Source organism: Vigna umbellata, chromosome 5 (genome assembly GCF_029865625.1).
Source record: "Vigna umbellata cultivar VRB3 chromosome 5, Vumbellata_1.0, whole genome shotgun sequence".
Taxonomy (NCBI): Eukaryota; Viridiplantae; Streptophyta; class Magnoliopsida; order Fabales; family Fabaceae; genus Vigna; species Vigna umbellata.
The window spans coordinates 14,278,030-14,296,311 of NC_142169.1; the positions used below are offsets into that span (position 1 = coordinate 14,278,030).

At 37.6% G+C, this 18,282-nt stretch overlaps 2 pseudogenes; both read right to left on the minus strand.

The window, feature by feature from the left end:
• Window positions 1-335: 335 nt before the first annotated feature.
• Window positions 336-1,127, minus strand: LOC148197755 (putative starch synthase 4, chloroplastic/amyloplastic pseudogene; annotated as a pseudogene).
• A 479-nt stretch (window positions 1,128-1,606) lies between these two features.
• Window positions 1,607-2,376, minus strand: LOC124841980 (homoserine kinase pseudogene; annotated as a pseudogene).
• Window positions 2,377-18,282: the final 15,906 nt, after the last annotated feature.

The window sequence follows — 18,282 nt, forward strand, 5'->3', positions numbered from 1 at the left end:
AAACGAGGGTATTTACCGAAGGGCAGAAGCCTTCGGTAATGACCAACAGTGGGCATTTACCGAAGGGCAAAAGCCTTCGGTAAATTGCAGAGCAGGTTTCAGAGAAATGGCATTTCCTGTGCAACCCAGACCTGTATATCAAATTTCAATTACAAGTTCGGAGCTCTAGTACCAACTTGAAAGAAGATTGTTATTCAAATTGATTAATTTTAAACAGTACAGCGGTCTCTATAAATAGAGAACTTAACCCTACAGTAATAATTACAAAGAGATCTCTATAATCTTCTAAAAACCTATAACAACTTCTAGTACCTTCCAGTAAAACATTTAATATTCTACCAACTACCATTTAATATTCTACCAATTACCAATGGCCTCCTAATATCTGCAGATGAAAGACCTAGTTTCCTTCTCAAGGCTTGCTTATTCTCTACTTTCCCGTGCAGATCAGTTGCATTGTACTGGACTGGAAGAAATTCATCAGTGGCAGGATTCCATGCATCAGTATCAATACCATTAAGAATGCCAATGAACTTTCTGGAGTGGGAAGAGAGTGTTGAATGGAGACCATGTCCTCCCTGCATTTTTATTGGAACAATAAATGTTGTCTGCCAATCATGGCAATGAATGATATTTGGCTTCTTGCCAGCTTGTAGAAGAAACTCAATAGCAGCACGGCTAAAAAATGAAAATCGTCTGAAATCATCATGCTCGCCATAAAATTTTCCTCTCCAAAAGAACTTAGAAGGATGCTGGGGCTCAATAAAATAAACAGGAAGACCTGCACAGTCAAAGTGAAGTTACTGAACCAGTAAAAGACAATCAATTAAAACGAAAATATCTAATAAAATACCTACAACACTGCCAACCCAGATTTTACTTTTGTATAATTGGTGATCAAAGTATGATTCTATCTCCACGCTCAAAGCCTGAATGAATAATCACATTATTTCAAGTAGTGCAGGATACCAACTACCAAGACTATCAACACGTTCAATTATTTTCTTAATGAAATGGCATACCCGTAAGTTGCAGACACGATCATATTGCTTACAATCATATTTGGGAAGCACAATTTCAACAAGGTGTCCTTTCTTTTGCAGTGCAGGTCTACACAAATCATACATATGACTTACCAACACATGACAGTATATGACAATAGTTCACTTATAAAGCAAATTAACTACATAATATAAAATTAAATAAATAGCAAGTCAGTAGTTTACAGTGAATAAGCAATACACACCATATCAACATCAATGGTCGCTACACTATTCCAGCTAACACTATTCCAGTAACAAAAATGCTTGTTTGCACGGACTGAACAACAAATCCATTCAAGTTTCTGATGCGAAGGAGAAAAGTGGAGAGTTGAGACATGGCAAGAACATGGCAACCGTTTTTTCTTTGACAAAGAGAGTCAGTAGAGTGATTCATCAGAACAGAACAATTTGTGCAAGGAAGTAGTCCAAAAACGCAAAAGGATGTAAGAAGCATTACGGTAAAATGGTGGCGTCAGAGAGTAACAGAAGCAATGATGAAAAATGTATGTGAGATATGAAATGTTATTAGGGTGATCAAACAGTGGAGGAGGGAAGAGAAGAGAAGGTACCATTAGAAGGAAGGCACTGAGATAGAAGTCAATCTAGAATGCGTCTAGCACCAAGGCGATCGAGCTGCAAGACTTTTGCAGAAGCCTTCAAATTGCCGTGGCTGAGAAAGGCTTGAATCATGTGTTGGGCAATGGCATGTCCGGTAGACTCATCATCGACAACGGCGGTGGGGCCAGCGCCACTGATGGTACAGCCAAAGGCCCCAGCCTGAAGGGCAGCCTTCTTAACAGCCTCAATGCCGGGAATTAAGGGGGCACGCCGGGGCTCAACGATCTTGTCAGAGGACAAAGCCTTCCCCAAACCAACCACGTCACCCTTCAACACCGCCGCCACCAGAGCGCCAGCCTGGCTGCAATTCCAAACGTGGTGCGCCATCCCAATCTCGCTGGGGAGCGCTGCCCGCATCTTCTTCGTCGGGGCTTCAAATTCAGGACTCACCAGCACGAAATACAGCTCCTTCTCCGCCGGAAACTTTAGCTCTATCAACTGCAGCGGCTCGTAGCTCTGAATCAGCACGAAACCCTCCATGATCGATGGGGCCACGTTGTCCGCGTGATACCCCGAAACCTTCTCTTCCGATTTCAACGACGCCACAACAAGATCCTCCACGCTCAATCTCTTCCCAAACATCTCGTTCACCGCCACGGCCGCAGCGGCGGCGCTGGCGGCGCTCGATCCCAGACCGCTTCCCAAAGGCAGGCCCTTCTGCAGGGAGAGCGAGAGGCCGACGGATCGAATGGAGAGCATTTTCATGACTTCGATGGCGGCGGAGGAGGCCGAGGAAGAGCCCCATGACGGTGTCTGCGATCTCCTCGGTGCGCGAGGTGTCGACGTGGACGAGGCGAAGGCCGAGGTCAGCGGCAAGGGCGGAGTCGACGGCGCGGTCGGCAGAGTCCACGGTGCGGTCGGCGGAGCCGGACGATGAGGTGGTAGGAACGGAGGCGGCTCTGGGTGGCGCGGGAGGTAGGCGAGGGAGTGCGGGAGAGTTTTAAGGAAGACAAAATTTGGGAGAACGAGAGAGAAAAATCTCAAATTCTAATTTCATAAGTCGAACCTTACACCGACGGCCACATTCTTTCGGTAAAATCACTATACCAATACCGAAGGTTAAAGTCCTTCGGTAAAATCAACTTTATCGAAGGCCAAAAGACCGTCGGAAATATACCTTCGGTAATTAATCATTTTCTTGTAGTGTAAGCATCATTTTGATTCGTATAGCAACAATCCAAGATGGACGAATGACCCTGATCTGAGATGGTATGATGTTCCACAACAGCAATATCAAGAACCACCATTTTAGAATACTTGTATTCTTCCACCAATCCAACAACAACAATAGCTACAACCTCATGAGCCTGCCTAAACAGCTCCTCAACCTATGACTTCTAAACCTATATTGGAGGAGTTATTGAGGTAGATGACCATGCAGAACATTCAGTTCCAGCAAGAGACCATAGCGTCAATTCAAAGTTTGACTAAAGTCAGATTGGACAGATGGTCACTCAGCTCACTCAGGAACAATCTCAAAATTCAGAGCTATTACCATTTCAGACTGTTCAGATTTCGGAAGATTTCAGTGCCATCAACATAGGAGATGGAAAACAGAATCATGTGGTCATTGTGCTACCTACTTTCCCACCTTCATATGTCCCTACTCTTGCACCTGAGGAGACTGAGGCTGATACTGATAAAGATTTTGAGAACCAGGCAGTTATAAGCAGCAATTTTGAGGTAGGTAGACCCTCTTTAGTATCGTTTTGATCAAGTAAATACTTCTTTGACTTTTGTCTCTTTTTAGACAGATAGCGTTTAGCTTTCTTAAGCTTTCTTCTGTATTTTTATAATTAAGTCTTTTAATGTTTTTGTCGAAGATGTTGTCTCGACCTATTTTTTTTCGAGAGAAGCTAAATACCTAATCCAGGTATTATAAGCATTGAGCATTTAACTAAATCTCTCTTGGACGTTTTTAGACAAGACATCGTCTAGTCATGCGTCTAGGTGTTTTAGCTTAAATGATTTTCTATTCTTAAGTGTTTTCCTAGATGTTTTTCTATGTGTGTTTTCATCCTAGGTTATTCTTTGATGATAAATTTCTTAGTCTAGTTTTTCTATTGTTTAAACCTTTTGTTTCAGATTTTTGTGTTTGTGATATTGCGATTTCATTGGCCTTTCTTGGTTCATGGCTTGGTGTTTTTTTGTCCTGATTTAGGGTTTCCTAATTTTGTAATCTTTCCATTTCAGAGTTGGTTCCTCTAGCTTAGATGTTCTTTCCTAATGTTTGATGATTGTTTTATATCTTAGAACCTATCTTCTGGCTTGGGCTTTTCTATCCTAGTGTTAGACTAAAGGCTGGTTTCTTGATTTAGGTTGGATTTTCTATCTAAGGTTGGTTTCCTAACTTTATGTTGAGCTTTCAATCTAAAGGTTTGTTTCCTATCTTACGTTGAGCTTTCTGTCTAATGGTTTCCTAATTTAGGTTGGGGTTCTCTAGCTGTTTTATCTTGGTATTTAACTAAGGTTGGTTTCCTATCTTAAGTTGTGGTTTTTTTAACCTAGTGTTTTCTATTCAAGGTTGGTTTAAGTGTTTTTTAGTTAGAGTTAACTTTCCTTACATAGAGACTTTTTCGTTTTATGTTATTTAGTTAAACTTCAAAACCAAGACCAAGGTTTCTACTAGACGAACTTGTCTTGTAATACCTTGACAATTCACCCTAGTTTTCTACTAAACGAGCTTGTCGTCTAACAAACTCGTCGTACCTTGACATCTCATTTGAGAGGATTTTTGCCACTTGTCTCCTTTCTATTGGAGATGATTTCTCCTTGCTCTCCAAGCTAGCCAAGGTAGCTCTTCTAAGTTAAAGTTTCTACCCATTTTGAGACATCTTAGCCTATAAATAGAGGTGTCTCTTCTTCATGTTACCTTTGAATTTTAGTAAATTTATGTTGTCATTTTTATGTCATACTACTCATCTTAGGTCACTAAAGGCTAGAGCATCTCATGTGGTCTCCTCTAGCCACCTTTGTAACACCCCTTCTCGGTATGTCACAGAAAAGTTTTCAAAATAATTATTTACATTTAAAGGCACAACATTTAATATTATTACTGAAAAATACATCAAAGTATTAGAGAGTAATTATTGGATTACAAACCAATTATTAAAAGTTGTTGTTTTTTTTTAAAATTACAAACCATAACATAAAATATAATTAAAAGTCTGCTTAAAATACAATACTTCACAACAATTTATTTTCACACTTTAAAATTTCCCTGTAAATTTCCCAACATGTTCCTTGTTCTAAACTTCTTCAGCTTTACCTGAAACATCATCTACTCCCGTATAATGATACGCGTTATACGATCATCGTAGTCACACAAATAGGGTGAGCTAACCATAACCATAAAAATAATAATTTACAGATAAGTGTATACGCTGCAAACATCTAATAATATCAATAGCGTATTAATAAGATCGTAACACCTCTACCGAAAGAACTTAATACCATAATTATATTTGACTAGGCAATTTATTCATAAGTGAATTTAAGTTTGTTTATCCTCTTGTACTATATCATGTAAAGCTAGATAACCAGAACAGGGAATTTTCTCCGCACGCAACTTCGGACACGACTCGAAGTCATCAAACTTATTAATTTTTGTCCTTCACACGCAGCTATTGGACCTATCTCGGTTATTGTCCTTCACACGCAGCTATTGGACACTGGTACTTCACACGCAGCTATTGGACCTAAACAATATCGGTCCTTCACACGCAGCTATTGGACCGAGGATAAGAGTCGTCATCCACACACCACTTCAGACATATCTTCCTGATTCTTCAAGGACTTACGAGTAAAAACATTGGTGAGTAACATCCATTCACCAAGCACGATACTCAGCACGAGTCGAAAATCTACAGGCTAGATATTTGTATTTCCCTCAAAAGGGTAAAATGACAGAACTCGAATCCACCTATCGCCTTATATAGGCAAAAGGAAAATTATCCTTTTAACTACTGAGATGAAGCATAAAATATTTTTTATTATACATGATAAGACTAGAGAATTATTAAAGGCTATCTAAATAAATCCCACAAAAAAATACATGACAACTTGTATTAAATACAGAAGTCACATTCAAGATAAATTGCTGTCAACTCCGGTCTTCGTTTAATGTTTCACTCGTAACTCTCTATAAAACTCCGAATGAGTTGATTCTTGTTTTGTTGGAATCTAGACTTAAAAACCTTTCATATGAATGCTAACTCGTAATTTTTTTAGATTAAAGTGTCAGCTGCAGTAATTTATCCAAGATTAACATTTGTACCAATAACACTGGTTTCACATAGGGATAATGATAAAATTATAAATTCCTACACTTTCCGTGGAGAATAAAGGATATTTGATATTGATAAAGACAATTAAGGCTCCTAGAATATTATGATTCAAGTGCAGCTATCATAATATTATAATGGTCTACACATGTTATAACGTATATACCGTAAGACATGGTTAAACCAAAGGTAAAATCCAACACCATAAATTATATATAAAAAAATATGAAACAAGGTTCACGTATTAAGACAATTATTGCATAAGAAATTTGTTCCACTCTTGAAATAACAAGCTTTCATATTTGAAAGACATAAAATAATGTAACCCATGATCCGCATGGCAGACAAAATGGACTAATTTCAAATAAAGTGGAAATATATAAAAATTAAAGGAATTGAATGAAAAGTTTCCAACCTTTGTCAAAAAAAATAAAAATAAATAAATAATAAAATAAAATAAACAAAAACAGGAACAAACTTTTGGTGCATCAAGAATTGCTTCATCCAAGTATGTCTTTTTACTAAAAAAAAAAAATTAAATGTGCCCCGAAAGGACTGTATGTTGATGTGGCTATTTTTATTCACTCTTTATTCATATATAGGCACAAAGTCCTTAACACTTCACGTGATCATCTGACTAACCATCACACTCCAAACTTTTATGACAACCATAAATAGGCAAAGTTCTCGCATGCAATTAAATTAAGAAAAGCAAGACAAGTTGTTCGATTTCTAATGTATAATAAAAATAATAATAATAATAATAATAATAACAACATCGGAACTGGAAGTTCTATATTTATGGACAGAAAAGAAAAAAAAAACACATTAGGATAGCTGCATTAGTACTATTTCTTAAGATCCACATGGAATGGTACTTCACGTTCAAAAAAATATATTAATGGTAGAGATGTGTCATGACAAGGGTAGCCTAAGGTAAGGAAAGTATGTAACATAATTTGAAATAAAGTTCTGCCATTCAGTAAAGGTTCTCGAGTAAAGGTTCTCGAGTAAAGGTTCTCGAGTAAAGGTTCTCGTGACATGCTTCTTGGTAAAATCAAAAGAATTATCTAGAGGTATGGCTGGTCAAACATGTTAGTAATTAAGATTGTAAATGCACTGACAGAGAAAATTGACTCACTTATTATTAATGGTAAATGTAGCTTTAAATAGCCAAATGATAGTTTCTAAACAATTAAAAACCACCCACCGAAAATAAAGCTAGTAGTGGTTACAGGAATGAGAAAAATTAGCAAATATTCCTAAAGACTTGGTAAACCAAGATACTAAATGTTATAAAACAATTAGTTTATATCAGAAATTATACCAGACAGATCACACACTCCCAGCAACCTCCGAAGCTTCTGAAAAACTTCCATCTTCAATGGCTTGGTCATTATATCAGCCAATTGATCTTGACTCTTGCAATGAACTAATTCAATTGCACCTTCCTTAGTAAGATTTCTCAAGAAATGGAACCTTACATCAATGTGCTTGCTGCGGCCGTGCATAACAGGATTTTTTGACAATTTAATGGTTGAGTTGTTATCACACATCATAGTTATACAATTTTCATAAGAATGACCCAACTCCTTTAAGATTCTTCTCATCCAAACTCCTTGACAAGCACAAACAGCAGCAGCTACAAATTCTGCTTCTATGGTTGATAAAGTTACAATAGGTTGTTTTTTGAAACACCATGAGACAGCACCTGACCCCATTAAAAATACATACCCAAATGTACTCTTCCTATCTTCCATATCCCCTGCATAGTCACTGCCTGTGAAAGCTAATAGCTCACCACTTTCTGTTGTCTTATAAAAAATCCCATAATTTACAGTTCCTTTCAAGTATCGTTAGGCTCTTTTAGCTGCTTGCAGGTGAATATCTAGTGGTTTTGCCATATATCTACTTATGAGACATGTAACAAACATCATATCAGGTCTTGTGGCAGTGAGATACAACAAACTTCCAACCAACTGCTTATAATAAGTTTCATCAACAAAATTCTTGGTTCCATCTTTGCTCATTTTGAAACCTGGGACAATTGGCGTGCCTACATGATTACTTTCCAACATACCAAACCTGCTCAAAACTTCTAATGCATATTTTCTTTGACATATATAAATACCATCAGGTCTTTGTAGCACCTCAATCCCAAGGAAAAATCTCATCTTTCCCAAGTCAGACATATCAAATTCTCTTAACATAGAGCTTTTAAACTCAGACATCATGACTTCATCATTAACAGTAAAAATTAAATCATCAACGTAAATACTTACAATGATAATTTTTCCTTCTTTGTTTCTCTTGGTGAATAATGTTTGTTCGCTGTCACACCGCTGAAATCCTTCACTAATGAAATGAGCTTCAATTCGACTGAACCAAGCCCGCGAGGCTTGTTTTAAGCCATACAAAGCTTTATGCAACTTTGATGGACAAATTTGTAAGCACCAAAATATGATGTCACAAACTTGTTTCACAATCGGCAAGTATGACCGAATCGTTCAAGTAATAAAACTTGGTAAGACCAAGTATCGTTCTTCCCAAAGGACTCACGGCCTAGTTTAGTTATGTGATTTCTTGATTAGCTAAGACTTAAGAAAACAATGATTGAAATTTTAATATGCAAGACGAAAATAAACATGTATGCATGAATTGATCAATGGATAAGACATAAGATAAACACTTTCAATGGATTAAATGAATGAATATGTTGTTGGGGGTCAATTTCATCTCATCCACTCTCATATATTTTAGGAATTCCTCTTTCAAATCATCATTGTTAATGCCACTCTCTAATGTACCATTCTAGATGGCTTCTCCCTAATCAAATAGTTCATACAATTCCTAGCATTCCTAATGATTAGTTCATGAGTGCAGGAGCTTAAGGCAACCAATATAATGTTGTCAGTAAAATATTGGGAGAAATTCCCCGGATCTAGATTTCCCCGTACGTGTCCGTATCAACAAAACCAATAATCATGCATTAGAATGAGTTAAACAATGCAAGCATTGAGCAAAGAGGAAAAACCCTAACTAATGATGAAAGAAAGCATATGTCTTAATTCAAAGATGTACTCAACAAATCCATATATGAGAGCTTCAAGAGATTACTTTGATTCCCCAACAAACATACAAGGTTTAGTTCACCATATTCATGGTGAACCTAGATGAATAACAATGAAAGTATGAAAGAATAAACCCAATAAAGGTGAAGAGGTAGCCTGAGCATCCAAGATCCTCCTTCAAAGGGGTGAAAGAGAGAGTGTTTGCCTCGTTTCTGCCAAAGATACTAACTAAAGGACGTGCAAGCCCTTATATACTAATCTAGAGTTACAAAAGATTACAAAAGCCCAAGCCCAAAAAGTGCCGCTCAGCGCCATTTACCGCTCAGCGGTGGTTACGCGTCTTCTTTCTTCCCCTCAGCGGCCATTTGCCCCTCAGCGGTTCCAACGCCACCTCTTGAGTGCCGCTCAGCGGTAGTTTGCCGCTGAGCGGTGCCTTCGACTTCTCTTTTTGCACTCTTTCTTGTCTTTTCTAATGTCCTCTCTCTCATTCTTCACTTCTTTCACCAAATTCACCTCAAAACCTGCACAAAAACACTCAAATCAAGCATAAACCTGTCCAGCTCTCTTATTTCTGAAAATATAAACAAAATGCATGATTTCAAGCTAGTTTCTAAGTCTAAAGGTTGCTTTTAGTATCACTTTTAAGCATGAAAATAACAGTTTTTCAACTGTTATCACAACCCCAAACTTAGAACTTTGCTTGTCCTCAAGCAAACAAAATGTAACTCCATCTCCAACCAATTCATATGATGGTTCACTCACTCAAAATCCTCTTTTCAAGATAAGTAATAACTTCACTCAAACTTATGACCAAGAGTTAATTCAAGATGTGCACATGCTTTAGTGTTCACAAAGTCATTTAAGTTCCAACAAATGCTACTTTTCATGAATGATCAATCAATTAAGCATGGATGTTCATGTGCTTATGGAATCTTTCCTCACTAGGTAAAGTGTTTCACTCAACACACAAGTGTATAAGAGGTAAAGTGTTTCACTCATTCACTCCACTATCACAATGTCACATGAATCAACTTTGCCTTTCATTTTACCACAATCAAAAACATTCACAAGCATGCATCATCACAAGGACTTTTCAATGGCTTATAATGTGGCTGGGCTAACAAGAAAATTGGTTTTTCTGGATCACAAAATCCTTGAGTTAAGAGAATCATAACAACACAATTATTCTTATTCATTCCCAACTTTCTTTTGCCTTTGCTTTTGCATTTGCATTGAGCTTTGCTTCTTTTTCTTTTCTTTTCTTTGCATATTCTTACTTTTTAGCTCTTAGCTCAATGCTTTTTCCTTTTTCATGTTTCCCCAATAACCCCAAACTTGAACATTTAACAATACCACACAAGATCTTCTACTTAACTCAAGGTAAAGATTTTCAATCAAGGGTGTTCAGTGTATATTTAAGGCTAAGGGTTCAAAGGATAGAACACAACGTGTTCTCTTTTAGAAGGCTAACTTTATGAATTTGGCCAATAAAATGGGTTTCAACAACACGGCCTTTGATCATATGATGCAAAACAAGCAATTGATTCAATCATAGAAAACCTGGGCAAAATCATTCATGCTTTCAAAGTAATAGCATTCAACAATAATAACTCTGGAGCTCAAAACCTCACATATAAGCTCATTCACATTTGACATGCACATCCTGCTTAATTTCACAATCACAATCATGATATTATGCATTTGTTCACAAAGCTTGTGAATCACCTGTATAAGCATTTTAATGTGCACATCATCTCAACATCAATCAATCAATAAGCATCATCAAGCATTACTTATCACACAATCACAGTTAATAGCAAACCATCATAACAAACCAGGTGTTCAATAGAGTACATCAAACCCTAATCTAAAAACAAAAACAAATAAGTTCAGAAAACTTAAACCATAAAAGCTTAATCATATGATAGCATTCATCAGTAAATGCTATCTCAGCTCCTCATCAGTCCGAGCTCTCTGTATCTTCCTCTTCCTCTTCATCATCATCTTCATCAAATGCATCCTCCTCCTCAGCTTCATCTTCATCCATGTCTCGGGCTGAAGCTTCAGCTGCTTCAGCTCCTCCATATATTGGTTCTTCTGGCCAAGCTACCACATTATGGAATTCATCCATAGTCCACCTGTGTGCTGGAGGGGTATCATACATCCCCACTATCATCTCAGCCGTGGCCACCTGCCCTCTGTGGATGGACTGCAACTGAGCACCTATAAGAGACATATACATGTCCCTCATCTGGAATGGTTCTGCCTCATGAGTATCAGCAGAAGTCCTGCCCTGTGCTGGCCTTCTCTCTCTACGAGCCTGGCGTGGTGGAACTGGCTGGGCTGCCTCCTCACCTCCACAGTACTGTCTGTAATAGGCCTCATCTATAGCTTTTCTTGGCCTCTCAAATGGTGGAACAGAAGTGTCCACCCCAGCTAGCTTGCAAAGGTGAGTGATCAAAGAAGGATGTCCCAGTGGTGCTTTGTTGTTTGAGGTGTTAGCACACATACTAATCTCATCAGCTATCACCTGCCCAATATTAACATTCAAGTTTCTGATAACACAGTAGATGAAGAGTGCCCTGCTGAGAGTAATATCTGACACATGTGAACATGGCTGAATGTTGGCATGAGAAAATGCCATCCAATACTTTGCAAGAGGAGTCAAATCTGTCCTCCTAATATTAACCACTGAGCCAGATCTATTCCTTTGGAAGTGTCCTCCAGGTATGCACAATACTCTCTCAACATCCTCAAAGTCAGCACCTTCCTCCATGCTAAGAGCAAACTGGCATTGCTCACCAGCCCACACAGTATCCAGAAAGTTATTGATGGAGTCAGGATCATACCTGATAGCATGGCCTCTAACATAGCCCAAATAATTCTCAGCTGGATAATCACCAATCTTCTTTGCATTGGTGTAGAATTCCTTCACCACAGCTATGTTGGCAGGTGCTGGATAAGTGGCTAGCTTTCCCCAATCATTCCCTAACACTTGCTCTCCAAATTGAGGAGCAAAGTTAGGTATCATTCCAACCTTTCTCTCCATTAGAAGTCTCCTGTCCTGAACCACCCTAAAGTGCTTCTCATGTTTCCTAGAGAGGAACCTGCCATTATGGGGCTGCTCTGGTTCCTTTTCCTTTCTCTTGGTTGCCATGGTTTTCAATCTCTTTCCTGAAGAGGATGCCATTCCTGCATTCAAACATAAATCCAAAACCACAGAACATGATGTTCATCATTAGTAAACTCAGAACACAACTCCTTTCGAAGCTAAACCACCGCTGAGGGACAGAATTTCCCCTCAGCGCCACCAGCGCCACATTCCAACATGCAAAAATCAGAAAAAAAACAAATCTGGCAGAGTGCCGCTCAGCGGTAATTTACCCCTCAGCGGTAACTCTGCAGATTTTTGAAAAATCAGTTTTAAAGCTTCCCTAACTCCACCCAAATGCAATTTTCAGTTTTCCAGTTCATAATCAAGCAGTTTAATCGGTTCAAACATCAAATATATCATCAAATCATGCATAGAAACTAAAACCCCTAAGTATTCATGCTTTGACAATCACATTCAAATTCAAGAACCCTAGAATGAACAAAATGCATTTTACTTACTTGGGTGGAGATGCTAGATGATATGAGAATGCTTCCAAACTAGAATGCTCTCTTCCAACCCCAAACTTTGATGGCACACTAGTATAAAAGTGAGTGGAAGAGAAATCTTCTAAAGAGGGAAGAGTAGAAAGATGTGGAAAACCTAGGAGAAGAGGTGTGGAAGTGTTTATGCAGAGAAGAACTTGAAAGAGTGTAAAAACACGCAGCTTAGGGTTTAAAAATACCCCAATGGGCTCGGGTTCCGCTAAGGGGAACTTAAGCCCATCTGCGTTAGTACCGCTCAGCGGTAAATGCCGCTCAGCGGCACTTTCGTGATGTGCCCTTCTCCTTCTTTTCTTGACCTACGTGCCTTCCTAGCATACCCCTCATAGGTTCCCTGCAATTCAATGTTAAAAATGCTTATGCAAACCCTAACTAAAATAGACAAACATAAAACAATCAATCAACTGGGTTGCCTCCCAGGTAGCGCTTGTTTAACGTCACGAGCCTGACCCAAAATCCACCAACACCCATCAGTAGGTGTTTCAAACTTACCAGCACCCATCAGTAGGTGCAAAATCTTCTCACCAACACCCATCAGTAGGTGTTACAAACTTAGTATCCTTCAGTAGATACTTAATCACCTAGCATCCTTCAGTAGATGCTAGATCCAACAAAATAATGTCCAGAATAATGTTCACAAATTATAAATTACAAAATCAAATCAAAAGTTTGTAAATCCACTGGGTTGCCTCCCAGCAAGCGCTTCTTTAACGTCACTAGCTTGACCCTGTTAAAGCTCATGTTCCTTCTTCTTTTTCTTCTTTCTACTGAACTTCTTCAGAAATTTGATCAAACCAGGAACCTGTTGCAATGTCTCAATCATAGGAACTTTAATCTCCAATTTCTTGAAGATTTCCATAAAGCACTTAAATTTCTTTTCCTTCCTATGATTCTTCTTTAGATGAGGATGTGATTTTTCATGTGATTTCTTCTTCTTTCCTCTCATCTTCTTTTTCTTACGCTTTCTCTCCCCAAATTTTCTCTTTTTCTTTTCTTTTATTTTTTTCTTCCCTTCTCTTCTTCTCCTCAACTTCTTTATTTTCACACAAATTTTCTTTCTCTCTTTTCTCTCAACCAATTCTTTTTCTTTTTCTTCATCTTTATCTTTCTCACTCAACTCTTCTTTCTCTTTTCTCTCTACCCTTTCCTCATCTCCCTCTAATTTTTCCTCATCAAGAATCTTGTCACTTTCAGTGATAATGACTTGCCCTTCCTCCTTAAGGTTAACATCAGTATTAACATCATCATTTAATATCTGACTAATGTGACGAAGTTGCATCTCCATTCTTTTACATGATTCTTCAATGCTTTTCTGAGTAGAGTCGGAACTTTTCAAAAATCGTTGAAGGGTGTCCTCCAAACTTTCTGATAGAGAGGATTTTTGCTGCCATTGTTGTTGTGGTTGGTTCTCAAATTGTCCGGCAGCTTGCCAAAATTGGCTTTGATCCATGCTTGAGTGAGGTTCCCACCATTGGTTGAGATTACTTTGGTAGAATTGAGTGCCCCTATAGTTAAACTCTTGACCAAATTGCATTCTGTAGACATTAGGCACAAAACCCTAAAAACAATTGTTAGCACAAAAAGATAGAGAAAAGAAAATAAAGATTGAAAAGATATAAGAAGATAAGAGATTTAGAAGATAGAATCAAATAAAATAAAATAAAACCTAATCTAAAAAAATAAAATCTAATCTAAAAGATAAAATAAAATAAAATCTAACCTAACCTAAAAGATAGAATAAGAATAAAATAAAATCTAACCTAAAAAGATAAAAAGATAAAATCTAATAAAATAAAATAAAATCTAATCTAAAAAAAAATAAAAATAAAATCTAACCTAAAAAAAAATCTAATCTAATCTAACCTAAAATAAAATAAAATCAAATAAAAACCGAAAAATAAAAAACAGAAAATAAAAATAGAAAACAGAAAAACAGAAAACAGAAAAATAAAATAAAATCAAATAAAATACAAACTGAAAAATATAAACAGAAAAATAAAATAAAATTCAAAAAATTCGAAATTTAAATTAAAAATAAAAAAATAAGTCAAAGATAATCAATAATCACACAAATTAACCAGTTAAACCATGAATCCCCGGCAACGGCGCCAAAAACTTGATGGACAAATTTGTAAGCACCAAAATATGATGTCACAAACTTGTTTCACAATCGGCAAGTATGACCGAATCGTTCAAGTAATAAAACTTGGTAAGACCAAGTATCGTTCTTCCCAAAGGACTCACGGCCTAGTTTAGTTATGTGATTTCTTGATTAGCTAAGACTTAAGAAAACAATGATTGAAATTTTAATATGCAAGACGAAAATAAACATGTATGCATGAATTGATCAATGGATAAGACATAAGATAAACACTTTCAATGGATTAAATGAATGAATATGTTGTTGGGGGTCAATTTCATCTCATCCACTCTCATATATTTTAGGAATTCCTCTTTCAAATCATCATTGTTAATGCCACTCTCTAATGTACCATTCTAGATGGCTTCTCCCTAATCAAATAGTTCATACAATTCCTAGCATTCCTAATGATTAGTTCATGAGTGCAGGAGCTTAAGGCAACCAATATAATGTTGTCAGTAAAATATTGGGAGAAATTCCCCGGATCTAGATTTCCCCGTACGTGTCCGTATCAACAAAACCAATAATCATGCATTAGAATGAGTTAAACAATGCAAGCATTGAGCAAAGAGGAAAAACCCTAACTAATGATGAAAGAAAGCATATGTCTTAATTCAAAGATGTACTCAACAAATCCATATATGAGAGCTTCAAGAGATTACTTTGATTCCCCAACAAACATACAAGGTTTAGTTCACCATATTCATGGTGAACCTAGATGAATAACAATGAAAGTATGAAAGAATAAACCCAATAAAGGTGAAGAGGTAGCCTGAGCATCCAAGATCCTCCTTCAAAGGGGTGAAAGAGAGAGTGTTTGCCTCGTTTCTGCCAAAGATACTAACTAAAGGACGTGCAAGCCCTTATATACTAATCTAGAGTTACAAAAGATTACAAAAGCCCAAGCCCAAAAAGTGCCGCTCAGCGCCATTTACCGCTCAGCGGTGGTTACGCGTCTTCTTTCTTCCCCTCAGCGGCCATTTGCCCCTCAGCGGTTCCAACGCCACCTCTTGAGTGCCGCTCAGCGGTAGTTTGCCGCTGAGCGGTGCCTTCGACTTCTCTTTTTGCACTCTTTCTTGTCTTTTCTAATGTCCTCTCTCTCATTCTTCACTTCTTTCACCAAATTCACCTCAAAACCTGCACAAAAACACTCAAATCAAGCATAAACCTGTCCAGCTCTCTTATTTCTGAAAATATAAACAAAATGCATGATTTCAAGCTAGTTTCTAAGTCTAAAGGTTGCTTTTAGTATCACTTTTAAGCATGAAAATAACAGTTTTTCAACTGTTATCAAACTTATAAACCAAATGCTCACTATCCTCATTAAGGTCACCATGAAGGAAAGCCGACTTAACATCTAGCTGGAAAATTTGCCAATTTTTATGTGCAGCTAGAGCAATAATCATTCTTACTGTATCCATCCTTGCCACTGGTGCATAAACTTCTGTGTAGTCAATTCCATGTTTTTGAGAATACCCCTTGGCCACTAATCTAGCCTTGTACTTATCAATCTTGCCATGTTCATTGTATTTGATTTTGTAGACCTATTTCACTCCAATTATTTTAGCTCCAATAGGTAGTGTAGTGAGTGTCCATGTTTGATTCTTTTTTATGGATTTGATTTCTTCATCCATAGCCTATCGCCAATTTGGATTTTTCATAGCTTCCTCAAAACATGTGGGGTCATTTGACACCATTAATGCCATATGGGTCTCATCCTCTGATAGACCTTCTCCAGGAACATAATCATCCATCCATGTAGGAGGTTGCCTATTTCTTGATACTCGTACTCGATCTTCAGTATTGTTTTCTGCATTTATTTCTGTAACATCATTTCTTGCATTCTCACCTGCATCTAATTCTGCATCATCTACTTTTGCATCATCTACTTCTGCATCATCTACTTCTGCATCATCATTCCATTCTAAATCTGGTATAGGTTGTGTTCCATCCCAATCCCATTGTTTGTCTTCCTCAAAAATCACATCTTTACTTATGAGAATTCTTTTAGCTATGGGATCAAATAACCTATAGCCTTTAGATTCCTCACTGATTCCCAACAGCACACAAGTGATGCTTCTATTATCGAGTTTCATTCTTCTTGCTTCTGGAACGTGCATATGGGCTACACATCCAAAGACCCGAAAGTGAGCAACCGAGGGTTTCATTCCACTCCATGATTCTTGCGGTGTAACATCTTTCACAACTAATGTAGGAGATCTATTTAGGACATAAATGGTCTAGTTCACTGCCTCTGGCCAAAAAGACTTGGGAATATTTTTATCAGATAGCATGGAACGAACCATGTTCATCACTGTTCTGTTTTTCCTTTCGGCGACTCCGTTCTCTTGTGGAGTATAAGCAGTGGTCAATTACCTTTTGATCCCATTTTGTTTGCAGAAATCATGGAACTCTGTTGAATGAAATTCTCCCCCTCTGTCTGTGCGTAAACACTTAATAGACATGTCAATCTCTTTCTCAACCATAATCTTAAAACATTTGAAGGAATGTAACGCTTCTGATTTTTCTGCCAAAAATTATACCCATGCTTTTCTACTATAATCATCAATGAATAGTAGAAGATACCTTTTATTACTATTAGATGTTGGAGAGATGGGACCACATATATCTGCATGGATAAGTTCTAGCTTTTGACTTGCTCTCCAATTACTTAGTTTTGGAATGGAGTCACGATGTTGCTTTCCATTAAGACAGTCACTGTAGATTACTGTTGACATAGAGTTGAGGAAGTCCTTGTACCATGTTCTTGCTCAATAATGTACGTAAGCCACTATAGCTTAAATGCCCATACCTTCGGTGCCAAAGATGAGATAGATTTTGAGTGTGTGTATGAAGGCACTGGTCAGAATTTGTTTGATGGAAAGTACAAGATTGGGGCAGCAAGAAAAACATCCTGTTGGCACTCATGTTGGTCTGAATTTTCAAGCCTTTCTCTGGATGAAATATTTTGCACATTCCTCCCTTGATCAAAATGGTCAAGCCTTTCTCTTGTAATTGCCCTATGCTTAAGAGATTACTTCGCAATTCTGGAATATAGTAAACTTCACTGGCAACAAAGTTTACTCCATCTACCAGTAACTTGATGCTTCCTTTTCCCATCACTGTCATCTTCGTGTTGTTTCCCAATTTTACCGAGTGTCGAAAGTTTGCATCAAACTCATGGAACATAGCAGAATCACCACACATGTGATTAGAACATCCAGAATCAAGAAACCAAACATCTTTTCCTTTAGTCTCAGGAAACTCCACATAAGACATCAAAAGTAGCTCTTCTTCTTCATCATAAACCTCTGCATAATTTGCTTCTTTGTTCCGAGGACATTCATAACGAAAATGTCCAAGTTGATGGCATTGGTAGCACTCTATAGCCGCCTTGTTGAAGGTTGTTCTACCTCTTCCTCTTCAAAGGTCACTTTTAAGGCTTGTTCCTCATCTTTATGTCTACAAAACTT